General features: G+C 42.3%; 1 protein-coding gene across 1 annotated transcript in view; it reads left to right on the top strand.

The window, feature by feature from the left end:
- The first annotated feature begins 5861 nt into the window (after nt 1-5861).
- Nucleotides 5862-11024, top strand: part of LOC132983413 (melanocortin receptor 5-like) — a 28530-nt gene continuing 23367 nt past the window's right edge. The window contains exon 1 of the mRNA XM_061049700.1: nt 5862-5992. The gene's annotated coding sequence lies outside the window, so the exon portion shown is untranslated. The remainder of the gene's footprint in view (nt 5993-11024) is intronic.

The raw sequence follows: 11024 nt of genomic DNA, 5'->3' as shown, positions 1-11024 counted from the left end.
GTTTGATTCCCTTGTAAATGGTGCCACATTTGTAAGGAACATGCATTTGTGGGATGAGCAGCAGAGCTGAGTATGGGGCAGAATCTGGACTCATCGCTGTACATAACGTTCATCTACATGTTCAATCAGGCACCTGATTGTCAGCCCCTGGGGTATCAGAAGCTCAAAACAAGAGTCAATAGCAACAGCAGAATAAGCTGTTTGGCATTGGCAGAGAAGATTTGGCACTTTTTTCATGGTCCCAACCCACATACTCAGCTCTGTTATGCTTCACCAGGAGGACTATGATGGGTGACACACCACCTCAACCGTTCCCTGTAGGCTATATTGCTATATCGGAATACTACGCCGGCTACATCAGGGCTGCATCCTGAGTTCGTTGCTGTTCACCCTGATGACCCATGACTGCTGCGCCAGGACCACTACTAACCACATCGTAAAGTTCGCAGACGACACAACAGTAGTGGGCCTCATCCGTGATAACAACGACATGGACTACAGAGAGGAGGTGAAATATCTGGTTGACTGGTGCAGAACCAACAACCTGGCCCTGAACGTCGATAAAATGACAATAAAGAAAGTCTAAGTCTAAGTCTATTATGTTACAGAAGAGCAGGTAAAAGACCTTACTCTTTATTACTCCTTGATCTGGGTCTGGGGTCCAGCCGGCCTCCTCCAGTCTGTGTGTAGCTTATTTAAAGAGCTGCAATGCAACCTTTTAGTTGTGATAGTAAGGTCTTACCACTTTTACCTGACTGTAAAGATTAGTGATTATAGGATATTATATCATGGACAAATACAAATTGCATATCACAGATGTGTAAATGACATACTAAAACCTCAGCTGGATCTGATTGTCCACACTGACACTATTGACTTCAGCAGAGATTTCTTTGCAAAAGTTTTTCATTTTCTTTTTTTCTGATGCCCTTTCTGATCACACATTTCAGGCTGCCAGACAACCCAATTTTATTCCTCTCTACCTCTCTTGTTATGGTGTCACTCTCAGGTCAATTTCTCCTCTTTGCTGCATCACATACCTCCATGTTGTAAACTCTCTCTGTCGAGGACAGCTGAAACGCAAATATATATATGGCATGGTATTTAAATGACACAATCATACATTGTGACCAGCCAGATACCCTTGTTTCATAGGTCCCAAGTGGACCATGTCTTAAGATGATTTCTGCTCCCAGATTCCGGTGGTTACTACACCACATTGATGATTGAGGGCCACAGTGAGGAGGAAATAGAGAGAGGTGAGGCAGGCTGGGGTGTATATGAAGAGATGAGGTGTGTGTATGTCCTTGCCCCACTTACCATTCTGTCAGTACAAGAGGAAAAAAAGTGGAAAAAGATAAATGTTTCAGTTGAATGCTTGCAGTGCTTGCATGGCCTCAATGTCGGTCGAAGGTGGTCACAATAAATGCCCCTTGTGCCTTGGTGTAAAGCACCTGAGAGCAGGCTTGACAGACTCTCAGTGCATGAACTGTAGCTACATACCTGGAGCCTTGAAAACTGCCGGGCTGGCAGAATTGGAGGATCATGGTGATACACTGCCACCATTGGGTATAACCAAATCCCCAGCAAAACGGTGTCCTGCTGATGCGGTTGGTGTCCCAGCACAGAAGAGACGCAGGAAGGTTGACAATTTGGCCACTAAGGTGGATGCACTGTCATAAAACAGCTGCTGCTAAATATCGGATGATGCCATATCTATAAGTGCATCCTGAAGCCAGTTTGAGGAGATTGATGCTGAAATAAAAATTTCTGCTAGGTCCCCGAGAGCTGATTCCAAGCTCAGTGGTCATGGCTCAACCGAAGGCTCAGAGACATATCAGGACACTGTCAAGCCAGTGAGCCGCATGGCCCTTTCACAATTGGGGCTAGACGAGCCACAAGTGCCACCTGCCCAGGTGAGCGCCTTTTTCAGGAGGGCCCTTCAGGCAAACACAGATGCTGGGCCAACCCCAGGTCTCTTTCCCACCACACAAGTGATGGCAGAGCTGTGGCTGCCATGCAGAACTCTGCTAACTTTGGCCTGGACTGCATACCTATGGTGGAGCCTTCAATGGCAGCCATCATTGTCTCCCCTGGAGAGACATTGGGGCCCCACTGTCCCAGACCTCAATGCCGGGCAACTGATGATTATTTAGTAAGATGCTACAATACTACAGCTCGCATAGGTCGTCTGGTTAATACCCTCTCCCACCTAATGTTGTCTCTATCACAATCACTGCAAGACCCCAACATGGACCCCTCAATCACCCACGGCCTCAGTGATACTGCATTGCAGGCTTTCGCCGTTATGAGTAGGGAGCTTGGCAGGCTAATGTCTACTCTGACACTGACTCATTGTCAGGTGTGGCTGGGTTATGGCCGCTACCTCAATACAGGGCCATGGCCCCACGGGTGAGGAAACCAGGGACTTGGTCCCTAACCCCCCGGTACTTTGAGAGGCAGGGATGTAGACACAGAGGGCCTGGGGCTGGTGGTCGGTCAGTTTTCCCAACAGCAACTCAGCTGCTGGCAAATTTTAATGACAGACATCTGGGTTTTTGCCACTCTATCAGGGGGTACAAACTCCAGTTCCGACACCGGCCCCCAGCCCTTTCATTGGGTCAATACGACTAGTGTGGAAGACCCATCAAAATCTCTCACCCTGAGCCAAGAGATGTCAAGCCTCCTCCTAAAAGAGGAAATCGAGGCTGTAAATGAGATGACACAGCTAGAGGGTTTTTATTCAGTTCATTTTCTGATCCCAAAAAAGGACGGCGGACTTAGTCCAAAACTGTATTTAAGAAAGTTAAACCAGCTCTTAAAAGATTTTAACATTTCACATGCTACGCACAGTCGATGTGCTCCATGCTGTCAGGGAGGGGGACTGGTTAACGTGCATCAACCTGAAAGATGCATACATACTTTCTTGTCCGCAGACAGTACCTGCGCTTTGCCATTGGCACCACTGATATTCACAAGGTGTTTAAGTGCAGCAATGTCCCCCCTACAGACCAGGTGAATGCCTATCGACTGGTTAATATGTGCCCGATCACGGGACCAATCAGAGATACCAGAGATACAGCTGCCCTCATTATCCATGTGTCCAGTTTGGGACTTACAGTGAACTTTTAAAAAAAAGTTCCCTCACACCTACACAGCAGATGCCCTTCACTGGGATGATCGTAGACTCGCAACAAATGAGAGCCTTACTCTCTCCAAGGCGAGTGGAGGATATTCTGCTTCTCCTCCCTCACTTTTAGCAACGCTGCAAACTGCCTGTTTGTCCACAGTGAGGTGTGTGCACAATATGTGTTATCCATAGTTAGAAGCATAGCTGACATGTTAGACAGGTGCACGTGATGTAACGGTTCATCGATAGTCTTAAAACCTGCCTCAGCTCCAGCTCTCAGCCTGTTGTTAGGGTTGACTAAAAGTTAGGCTTCGTCCATTAATATTTGCAGTCTATGGTTTTGAGCCACCTGAGTTGATGAGGGATGTAACGTCAGTAAATACCATTTATAACCAAATTCACTGTTAATTACTAATGGTTTATGAATCCAGATAATCTAAAAATAATGTAGAATTAAATTGAAATCACAGCCCAAAGTGTATGCCTGATGTGTGATCTGATAGCAATATAGTGGACCGATTATTTTAGAGTAAAACATGTGTTCGTAACATATAGTCCTTTTATATCCGAACAAAATGTACTAGTTTGAGTTTAAGAAAATATGATGGTTTAGGCCAAAATAGGCTGTCAACGTTTGTTTTAGATTTATCTGAAACACAGCGGTTCCCCTACTGAAAGAGAAACAGAAAGTATGCTAAAGAACACCGATACGGGGGTTGACTGTGTTTTTAAGTAGTCCCAAAAAAAACATCCACTAGCAACAACATACTTGTGATCAGTCTGTTTAGTCCTTGCTTACAGATTGTGGAGCTGGTGGTGATTTAAAATCAAGCCTCGTCTGTTTGTATGGAGTGACTCCTCCCTGGAATTCAGAGCCAACCTGTTTTTTTTTTCTGTAATTGTAAAGGCATTATTGAATCTGTAAAAAAGTAGTAGTGACGTTATAGTCACGCATTACTCCCAACACTGTTAGAGGTTTGGGAAGAAATCAATTTAACACAGAATTTCAATATTAACTTCTAAGGTTCTGAAATTCGGCACAGTCTCGGCCTGTGAAGGCTGCTTTGTCATGAGCCCGGGACCCGGCCTGAAGATTTCTGCCTTTAAATAAGGGTTAGGGTTTTTTTCTTACCAATGTAACTTTTGCTGCTTTGCCTAAGTGCTCATGATGGAGTAAGCCATATCTTTGTAATATAGCATTCAGTGAGGTCTTTTACCTGCTTTTTGTAACATAACAATGAGTATGGTCTTTTTAACCTGATCTTTTGTGAAGTGTCTCGAGATAACACTTGTTATGAGTTGACGCTATACAAATAAAGATTGAGACTGAGATAAAGATTGAGATTGAATCGATTCAAAATATTCAAAATATATATATTTTAAATGTACTTTCTTTCTTCCAGAGAACAGAAAATCGCAGCTAGCATTTTCTTTTGTGCAACCTCTCCACTTTTGTTTTTACGCTGATTTAGCAGGGGGTGTGTCAGTCCTGGCTCGTCAGTTGCGCAGCTAACATTAGTTAAATGGCTGTGTCCTACATATAACCCTATATATAACTGCCTGTACTGTCTATAGAGCAGAAAGACATTCAGCCCATCCTGTTTGGATTCTACAAACCCCCCATGGTAGAGCAAGCTTGAACCGACGTATTAAAAATGTAAGGTCTGAAAAATGGCAGTGCGTCGGGACAAATGCCCTGACTCGCTTCATATGTCACAAATGGTAAACAACAGCTGACTGACACACACAGTATCGCTCTACTGACCATTAAATGAACAAAAACCCATTGTCTGTTTCAAAGGACCTTTGCTCCTACATTGTCGTAAACCATGTAGGCTTTACTCGACTTGGCTTGACTGACTGTAGTACATCCTAAAAAAAGCGTCCCCTTGTAATAAAAAGGGAATGTGTTGTGAATCGGGAATCGGTTGGAATGGAAAGTTAGATATATTTTGAATATGCGCTCTGAAAACGCGGGTGTTGACAGATGGGGGAGTCGTACCGGAGCGGATCTGACACGCACACACACCTGGTAAAAGTTCGGGTCGACTCTGATCTGCAGACGACACCGGGGGAGGCTGATCCTCCACAGCTAACAGAGAAAGTCCCTTTTATCTTAATCTGCAGCTGGTCTATAGATAGAACTGATTGTTATGACGGCGACAAGAATGATGGAGACAACATAGTCATAAGCACTTCTTTTAAGGTTGTCATGGTTACTCCATCACATAAAGTGTTGCATGGCTTTTTTTTCCTCCTCTCTCTCGTCTCAAAAAGTAAAACCATTTTTACCTTTCACATCATGACCTAACCCTGGTATTTATGAAATCAAACAGCAGAATTTCCCTGAAAGATTATTACCAACCCGTCCTTCTGACATGGTCGCGACTATTCTTCTTATTTAGTCTCCGGCACAAGTGATATTTCTTTCTTCCTCTCTCTTTCACTATATTGCAGGTTTAAAAATGCAAATTAGTTTACACCTTAGAGCCAAATTCTTGTAAGAGAAAGCTCCTCATTGACACATTCTTTACAACATGGAGGAAGCTCTGAGCTTTTTGTCTGCTGCTTTCTTCAACCCACTGTGAGGGAGAGCTAAAATGTGCTTGCGTGTCGGCGTGTCAGATCTGAAGGGGGAGTTCCTCACTCCCCCCCTCTCCTTCTGTTTCTCTCACTCTATCTCTCTCGCTCTCTTTGCACACACACACACACACACACACACACACACACACACACACACACACAGCTCAGCATCCCCACTCTCACAATGCGTAAATCCACTGCTCTGATGCTCCACAGAGGCACCAGCCAGTCCATCTGAGACACTCGTGGGAAGGATTTGAGTCACAGCTCCTGCAAGAGGTGAGTCATTCTTCATCTGTTTAAACACTCAGGCTGCATTTTTATCATCAGAAGACATCTTTTTAATGTCAAAACTGCAACTTTCAGAATAAGTGTTATCAGACTTAATGTCCTCGAGTATGCGTGGTTTTAAAGTGACATCATCATGCTTGATTTTTATTTTGGTCCTCTGAGGTGTCACTGATATTTGGTTTGAAACCTCATGCCTGTCTGTTATGCTCAGTACACATTTTGAAGTCAATGAGAGGATTTTCAAGGTTACATTTGGCAGCTGTGTGATATTTTCAGGGTTTTGTTGTGACATTTTGGTATACATCAAGACCAATTGCAAATTATGTAATATGTCTTTTTTTTTATCTGAATGTAGAAATTATCATATCTTATGGGCAAGCAATTATTCTGCTCATCTTAAACAACAAAGTTCACTCTGTCAAAGAGGATATATCAAACTCCTACACATCTTCTTAATGGACTCACAGCTTTGAAGCAGGCGTATCAGAAGAAAAAAACACCTGACCCAACAGGTCTTTTTCAATTAACTTTATGAACAGCGTAGTCCTGTTGAATTAATGCCACAGTGTGTATGTGCATTCATTATATCTATTGCTTGTGTAATTTGCATTAAAATACAAAGGATTGATTTACCAGTCGAATAGAGGCTCAGTCATTTAGAGGCTCCCTGTGAGCTGCTTCCTATGGAAACACAAACACACAGGGTTCCAGATGCTGCATGTTCTCATGGCACTCTGCCAGATGTGCAATTGCTGTAGCTGAAGTTACCAAAGCCCTGAATTAGTCAGAATAATACATCACTCATTCAGCATGTTGTAGAGAAATACTGTAAATTGGCTTTATTTTTTAGCTCAGAGCTGCCTGTAAGCTGATGGCAGGGAAAGCATATATCTTGTCAGCAGAGACCACCCCACTGTGCTGCACAAAATCTGGAAAGAATGAGCAAGTCAGTGAAGGCTGAGAAACCACTGCTTCATTATCACTGAGAAAACCTCATAGTTATCTATGAAATGCTCCGTTTGTTCATTATAATTGAGTCTGTAATGATTGTATTGAGAAAATGTCTTTTTCTCACAAAATTAGTCAGCACAGTGACAAATGAGCAGCAGTGAGCATCCCTTTGTGTGAGACGAGGATAACACATTGCCTGCTGGAGGAACAAAGATTCACCTGAATGAACAAGTTAGAATTAGAATTCTATTAGTTGGTTTACATGATGACAAGTTCATGTCATCTCTTCATGTCATCTCTTCTGAATGCTTCCCTCTGACATGTGCAAAGGCAGAGATGTGTGGCAAGGCAAGCCCCTTCATCAGAGCTCATGTAAATAGTGACTCAGCAGGCTTGGCTTTAACTAAATATAATTGGAAAACAGCTGCTCACTCATACATGTATGTGGCACAAGAAAGACATTTGTGTTCAGGCAAGAGTTTTTGGAAGGGTATGAGTCATCAAATAGATTGGGAACAAATTTAATGGTGTTTAATGGAGCACAAACAAATTTAAGATTTGTTTGTGCTCTCTATATTGAGGTTTTTCTTTGGTCTATGTTTTGTGGCTTCTTTGGCATTCTGAAATAAACTAGAATGGCTACTTTTGGATTTAAATGACACTCGCATGAATGCCACGAAAGAGCTAAATTTGTCAGATTTTAATGAGTGGATTAAGCGAAATAAGTGCTTCTATATATAATGTGCTTATCTATAAAGTGGACGCCTCCGGAGTCTGGTCTCTAGTACATGTAATGTAGTTTTTTTTTGTAATGTAGCTTTTCACCACAGATACTGGTTAGGTGCCTTTATAGAACTTTTTCTGTTCAATTTTAATAAGTAATATATGATAATACTTCAGTGTTAGCCTGTGAAGCACTTAGTCCAGCAGCATGCCCCAGTATTCACAGAGTGGCACACATCAGGGTTTTTCCTGAATTCAAAATTTGACAGTGGCTGCCTTTGCCTAATACGACCCTCTTCACAATTTGACCTATGTTTTTATGGAGAAACCAGTTTACCGAGTACAGCACCCGTTGAATTTGTCATTTCTAACTGCAATCGTGTCTTTACGCCGATGTGGTGGCGGCTCTGTAACATAATCAATCCAGTGCACCAGAAAGTGTGCTGCCAAACTACAACTAAAGAGATGGAAAAATTAGAGGAAGATGTTGAAGTTTTTTCCGTAAGAGCGTTTGTTTGTTTTGCGTTACAGCGCTGTACAAGCATGCCCTACACAAATATCCGTCTACCACTGAATTGGCGCTATCAGCGGTTTTGTTGTAAAATTATAAATACCTACGAGTACTCTGAATATGTGTTCAGCCTGCAGAGTGATCGTTTCATTTGAGACAGCTGTGACCGTTAGAAACTCCAGACTGCAGTGGACAAACTTGAGACCTGAGAGTCACACAGAATTTGTTTTTAAATGGCTCCGTTTTGATTCTATGAACGATATGTGTAATCGTTAGGCGCATAGCTGACATGATTAACAGGTGGGCGCAATGTAACTGTTCGTTTAAAGGGTTAAAACTTATTTGGTATGTGCTCCACCCTCTATCAGGCTTCACTATTGGGTTACCCGGTGGAGATCCGCTTGGCACCCTGAGACCATTTTATCTACTTACCACCCAATCAGGGAGTCAGCTACCTATAAAACCCCCAAGCATACATTGCTTGTCTCGCTTTTTTCACTCCACCCTCCGGTGTGGTAGACCTGCTTGTTTCCCAGACAGCTTCACTTGGTTGTTGCGTCACTTAAGCCACTAGCCCTTGGGCTGGCTTAGCAGCTATGGAGAGGGGCTCTATAGCTTTATTCCTGTTCAGGGCTCAGTTGCTGGCGCTTTGGTGTGGAGCAACGTCCTCTGAAAGCCAGGTCACACATGCAAATCCAGGCGGCAGCGTGTGGCACTTTTCCAGTGGTTGCAAGTTTCATTTCTCTCCTGCAGAGTTATCTTAAGCTGCTGCTGAAAACATAATTCCTGATATGATTCTATCACAATAAAAGTCTCTCAAAGCTTGAAAAGTGGGACATTTTACTCTCAAAGATTAGCAGGAAATTCAACTTGTTAATCATTCAAAGGACGTGTTCATTCAGTGGACTTGTTAAATTAATTGGACACTCAATGGACTTAAAACAAGGTAATCATTCAATGGAGCTACAATATGCGGAGAATTTTAATAACACTGTCGGCAGTTTTCAGCTTATCTCTCACCACAATTCAAAGCCACAGTCTGCTTCTTTTAAATGTCATGGACAAGTGAGTTTAAACACACCTAAACCCAACACAGTTTCAGCAGATGGCTGTTCAACATGAGTCTGGTTTTGCTCGAGGTGTCCACTGTAATTTCGCTAAATGTTGCTTAGTGCTGTGCTCGTGACAGAATAAAGTTGGGCCTTTGTAGATAACATTACAAAGAATAAGGTCTTTTACCTGCTCTTTTGTAAAGGGTCTTGAAACAACATTTGTTGTGAATTGGCACTGTTCAGATAAAGATGGACTGATTGATTGACCTTAAAGCAGGTAATGGAGATACAAATCCATTCCAGCACAAAGCCTCAGACACACAGAGACGTGTGCAGGCGAGCACACCCACTTAATGTTGCTGCTATTTGGAGCAGGGAGAACGCACCTTTACCTGATTGCTGTGCCATCATTTACTTTCATCGAAAGTGCAGAAATTTTGCTGTGATTGGTTGAATTTGCATTAATAGTTGTGATCACAACATCCCGAATTTCTGGAGGGACTGATACTCTGAATCTGCAGATGGCAACGAACCAACAGTTGATGAACAGTATTCTTACGGTTAACAAACCGGTTGTGATTATGAAACGTATGTTAATGAAGGAGTTATTTTTTTTGAGTGGGAAGAAAAAGCCATTGAACACTGTTTGTGATGGAGTATCCATGCCAACCTTTGAAGAAGTGCTTCTAACCATAGGGTTTCCATCGTTTGTGTGACTGTCATTAGACTGGCCTCCATCTCGAACTCAGCTGCAGATTTAGGTCACATCCACGTACTCTGTTAGCTGTAGTGGATCGACCTCCCCGAGATCAGATTGAATTTCTAAACATGTTAAATATGGAGCTGTAAAATAGACACAAATATTACATAGTACATGAAGAATGAATGATACGATTATTTAAATGAAAAAAATAAAACAACCCCAAAATGGATTGTCAAAAATATGAAATTTAAACTAGATCAGTTGGTCAAGATTACTTTTGCCTTTAGTACCTGTTAGTTACTTGTTATGAGTCAAACTAATCCTGTGTAAGTAGAGTTACATAGAGAAATACTGACAGTGAAGGATATGGAGCAATCGACTTTTCAGCTGTAGTAACCAAGCTGAAGTTAACTTTCTTATGATTCATGGGGAGCTTTCGTCAGCCTTTTAACGATTGCAATTTGCAAACAAGATGAACCTCTATCTTTTCCGAATTGTTTAATTTTGTTTTGTCAAAGCAAAATGGACTCTGGGCCATATTTTAATCATGTATTGTATGAAGTGCAGGGTTCAATTGAATTCAAGGCATGTCCAAAGCCATTTTCATATATGTAAACCGGAAAATTTCTAGAAAATCTCAGGTAGGCTGCCCCTGAAATTTTCCTGGAGACTTTCCCTGTTGGACTAGAGGACTAGAGGACATGATGATAAAGTGCACATGTAATGTCATTACTTCCTCTTGCTGCCTCACAGGGAATTCTGAATATCTCCTGCAGTGTCCTCACATCGGCTAGGAAAAAGTTGGAGAGGAAAGTTTGGCTGTTTGGGTTTATACATGCAGCAACAATGTTGGTGTCCAGTATCTAGGATTTATGTGCATGTCTGAATACACTACAGCTAAACCTTTGCCACTAAAACAGTCCCTAAACTGACTGAAAAAGTCAGATTCAATCCATTAAACCCGCTAACTTAAGACTGCTCTCAGCCATCTCATTTTAAGACATCTCTTTTTAGATGGCCAATTTTCACCATCTTTAATAAAAAGACAGGGATCAGGTCAGACTAGAGCACATTTCACTT

Source organism: Labrus mixtus, chromosome 11 (genome assembly GCF_963584025.1).
Source record: "Labrus mixtus chromosome 11, fLabMix1.1, whole genome shotgun sequence".
NCBI classification, from domain to species: Eukaryota; Metazoa; Chordata; class Actinopteri; order Labriformes; family Labridae; genus Labrus; species Labrus mixtus.
This window is presented reverse-complemented; position numbering and strand designations above follow the sequence as displayed.